This window comes from Sarcophilus harrisii, chromosome 1 (assembly GCF_902635505.1).
Source record: "Sarcophilus harrisii chromosome 1, mSarHar1.11, whole genome shotgun sequence".
NCBI classification, from domain to species: Eukaryota; Metazoa; Chordata; class Mammalia; order Dasyuromorphia; family Dasyuridae; genus Sarcophilus; species Sarcophilus harrisii.
This window is the reverse complement of record NC_045426.1, coordinates 101,776,111-101,780,945: the sequence shown is the minus strand read 5'-3', so window position 1 is coordinate 101,780,945 and position 4,835 is coordinate 101,776,111.

Genomic DNA, 4,835 nt, shown 5'->3' with positions numbered 1-4,835 from the left:
AGAGATCCCGCCCCTCCCCCGCCGCCTTCGCGAGACTTCCCGGGGGGGGGGTGGGGGTGGGGGTGGGGGCCGCCTTCCCAGCGGGAGGGGCCCAGGCCGGGCGGTTACGTCACTGGGCGAAGTCTCGGTCGCCGCCCTCGCCTTCTCTCTTCCCTCCGGTGCCCCAGTGTGTGCGCGTCACCGTAGTCCAGCGTGGGGGAGGGGGGGGGGTAGCTAAAGCTACCCTTGCTGCTAAGGCAGTGAGAGAAGCTTGAGGCGGCAGTCTCGGAATGGGCACGTTACACAAATCACGCGAAACCTCTCGGGTCTGAAAAAAACAAGAGGGCTGCGCTGGGGGAGCTCAAAGGCCATTGGGCAGGCGGCCTATTTAAACCAGTGATGCAAATGATGCGTCCCCGTCCTTGTTCCGAAGGCAATTATCATTAGTGCGCTGGTAAAGACAGGACCCTAGTGGGATCAGACTGATGGGAATTTTTGGAAATGAGAACAGATTTTCCCTTCTCCTGTTGATAAAAGAAGAATTGGCCTTGGAACTCTGAAATTTAAGTTTTCAAAGGCATTATTGATATAGTATCAATGATAATCACGCAGGTGTATAGATAATCCCACACCCCCAATAACTTTTTTTTTTTTTAATAAAAATGTATAGATCTGGAAAAGGTAAAAGGCCATCTGGTTTATCCCTTTCTTCCGGCTGGTAAATGTTTATTAAATTGAATTAGGCAAGATCTGTACCTAATTTATCCCCAGAATGATATTTTTGATCAATTTTATAAAATTTAATTTAAGCTTCACCTGGAAAAAAAATATGAAAGCTTTAAAATTTTGTCAAGACCTTGCAGTATTTTCTATGAAATATGTTAAAGGATGAAAAAGAAAAGAGTTCTTGTTATCAAGAAACTTAATGTATAATAGAGTATGTATACTCTATACATGTATACATGTATAATAATATATAATAATGTATAATAATAAAAATTTATAATTACAATAATAAATGTAAAATAGATTTGCAGAAATAAGTATGAAATAATAGAATATGATGATGATGGGGAAAGACACAAAAAAACTCAAGAAAATCTGAGAAGGAAAAATTTACTTTCAGCAGAGAGAAAGTAGAGATGGATTAATGTTAAAGGAAAAGGTTGGCACCTAAGCTGACTGACCTTTGCAAAAAAAAAAAAAAAAAAGATTCCAGATTCCAGGAGGCAAAGATAAGGTGTAAGTTGTTCTGTTTTCTGATGAACTCTTATGAATAAAGAGATAAGAGAATGCAAAGTGCAAGAAAAAAGTTTGACTGGAATACAAGTTGCTTGAATAGGAGTATTGGTTTTTTTTTTTTTTATACACATTTTTTTTTAACTTTTGATAATGTATAACTTCTCAGGAAGCTTGTAATTCTATTGTTTTTAATTTTTTAATAAAGTTTTTTTTATTTTCAAAACATATGCACAGATAATTTGACAACGTTGACCCTTGTAGAGCCTTGTGTTTCAGATTTTCTCCTCCTTTCCCCCACCTCCTCCCCCAGATGGCAAGCAATTCAGTATATGTTAAACATGTTAAAATATATGTTAGATCCTATATGTATAAACATATTTGTACAATTCTCTTGTGCACAAGAGAAAACAGATAAAAAAAAAGTAAAGGAGTAAGAAAAAGAATTGGAAGCTTGTAATTCTAAAGACAACCAGCGTTTAATGAGCATTAAATGATGAAAAGGATGTGAAGGATATGTTGGAGATGGAGAATTTTTGTTTGCTTTTGTTTTTAACAATAAGAAGGAGGAAGAACTATCAAAGGAAGATAGAACACTGTGAAAATTGAGGCAGAACCCACTAGTTCAGGGAAAAGGATAAAAGTATGCTTTTTTTTTTAGAAGGAATTCCCTTCTAAACTCATTTGGAATACTTTTCTTTCTTTACGGCGATTCTTCTTGCCCTTTCAGCTACAAAATATTTCTCTTATTTTCTGCAAAATCTCTGATTCATTTCCCCTCTCTGTAGGAGTCATGTTTTCTGAAAGCATTATACAACACATTGAAAATATAACATATAGTTGCTAGATTTCAGGATGAAACCCCTAATCTATTATATAGAGACTGTGTCTAGTTATACACTCCCTCTAAGTATGGATAACTCCCTGATCTTATGTAAGACCAAGGCCTCCCCATGCTATGAGTTGCTGTACCCTCCAAAATAAGCATTGGTGGCCAACCTGGTGTTGAACTTCTCTTCCACATGAAGCTAGGCTGGTCCTTGTAGCAAAAGTATATCATCTGTTGTGGGCCAGGAAGATGTCTTAGAGTTCGTGCTCTGATGACACAGCCTTCAAGAATATAAGAGTTCTTTGATTTTGCCATGAAATTCCAAAAGAGGTCTTTAAAAAAAATTATATAACTGTTTTTAATGAGGTTTTTTTATTTATAAATTTTATTTTTTAAATTTTTTTCCTCCCTCTCTCCACCCCTCCCCCAGATGGCAAGTAGTTCTATACATGTTAAATATGTCACAGTATATCCTAGGTATAATATATGTGTGCAGAACCTAACAGTTCTAAAAGAGGTCTTAATAAAGAAGTCCTTATAAACAACCTAGTTTACACACAACCTATTTTACTTTTTATCTGGTATGATGAGAAAACTGACCTCAATTTGAAAGTATAACCAGGGGTCAAACTTTTTAAATAGGGGGCCAGCTCACTGTCCCTCAGACTGTTGGAGGGCCGGACTATAGTAAAAACAAAAACTTTGTTTCATGGGCCCTTAAATAAAGAAACTTCATAGCCCTGGGTGAGGGGGGATAAACGTCCTCAGCTGCTGCATCTGGTCCGCAGGCCATAGCTTGAGGACCCCTGGACTGTAAACCATAAGCTTTCCAACAGGACCTATCTGGTTCTTTTTTAAGGGAGTTTGAATTTAACCAGAGAACCCACAATGGAGAAATGTTACAAACATATGTGATTTTGAAGTATAGAGGTCAAAGAGACATTAGAGCTCCTCCAGTACAATTGTACTCAATGTGTTCTGTACATTTAACTGAGGAAACTGAGGTCCCCAAGAAGAAAAGTGAATATTGTCCTCAGACACACAAAAAACTAGAACTAGGATATGAACCTAGATCCTCTCATGCTGTGTGTGTGTTTGTGTGTATCTGTCTGTCTGTCTGTGTGACTGCTGAAATTTCTTTCCATCCTAACAGATCCAGATATAGAAATCCCTACTGTTTGTGATGCAATATACTGAATGCAGTGGGTAGTACAAAGTCCCTGCCTTTAGAGAATCTATAATCAAGTTAGTGAGACAAATGATCTAAATTCTTCGTAATATTGCTCTAATCTAGATTAATAACCTTATTACCCTCTATTCCGTGTCATAAAGTTTCCATGCCAGCCAAACTGAACTGCCTAAACTTGTCCTTTACTTTTCTCTCTGCGTGGGACATTCAGGCTTTCTCCTATTCCTAGAACACACTCCTTCCTCATCTCTGCCTGTTAAAACCATTTTTTCTTTTTACAAGGCTCAATTTTGGTACAAACTCCTCCATGAAGACTTCCCTTATCCTTTCTCCCCTTCTCAAGTGAAAGTACTCTCTAGAATACTCTGACTGGATCTCTCTCTTACTTCTATTTTATTTTATAATATAATTATTTTATAATAGCTTTTTATTTTTCAAAATACATGCAAAGAATGTGGAAATTCATATAGAAGAATTGTGCATATTTAACTTTATTGGATGACTTGCTTTCTAGGGGAGTGGTGAGGGAAAAGAGGATGAAAAATTTGAAACATGATTTTGCAAGGGTAAATGTTGAAAACTATTTTTGCATGCATTTTGAAAATACAAAGCTGTTTTTTAAAAAACTGTAAAATATATAAAAATATATTTAAAAACTGTATACCAATTGCACCTACCTCACAGGGTTCTTGGGAGCACTACATGAGCTAATAAATGTAAAAAAATACATGTGAAGATAGTTTTCAACATTCATCCTTGCAAAACTTTGCGTTTCATATTTTTCTCCCTCCCTCCTCCCCTAGACAGCAAGTAATCCAATATAGGTTAAACACATTCTTCTAAATGTATTTTCATATTTATCATGCTGCACCAGAAAAATCAAATCAAAAAGGGGGAAAAATGAGAGAAAAAAACCAGCAAGCAAACAATAACTACAACATAAGTGAAAATACTATGCTCTGATCCACATTCAGTCCCCATAGTCCTCTCTCTGGATGTAGATGTCTCTATCACAAGTCTATTGGAATTAGTCTGAATCACCTTATTGTACAACATAATTATTTGTGCACTTTTGAGAGTAAGTGATTGAGGGCTTTATACTGTTTTTTGATTTCCGGGCTTTACCCAAAGATAGTCACTTGAGAAATCTTTGTTGAGTTTAATCTGACATGGCGGGAGGGGATGGTTTGTAGGCTTTTGGCATCTACTCCCACACCCTTACCTCCTTCTGAGCATGGGTAGAGCCAGTCTTTTGAAATACTTCCCTTTAGGCATTCCAATTGGCAGGGCTTTCCCTTAATCAAGGACCTGAAGCATCCCTTTGGGGGATGGGACTTTTTTCCAAGAATTGTCCAGGAAAGAACAATGAGGAGAACAGTTGCCCTTTGTCACTACCTTTAAGGGAAAGAACTCCAGCTTTCTTTCCAAGTCTCCTCTCCACCAGAACATAGTTGGCTCAGGGTGTGTCAACATTTTCTATTTGATCTGAATTCATTTAATTTTTTCTCTGCTTTGTGGGACTATAATAATATGTATCAATAAAAATCTCTTTGGTAAGAAATCCCACTCAATCAATAAATATTTATTAAGTTCCTACAA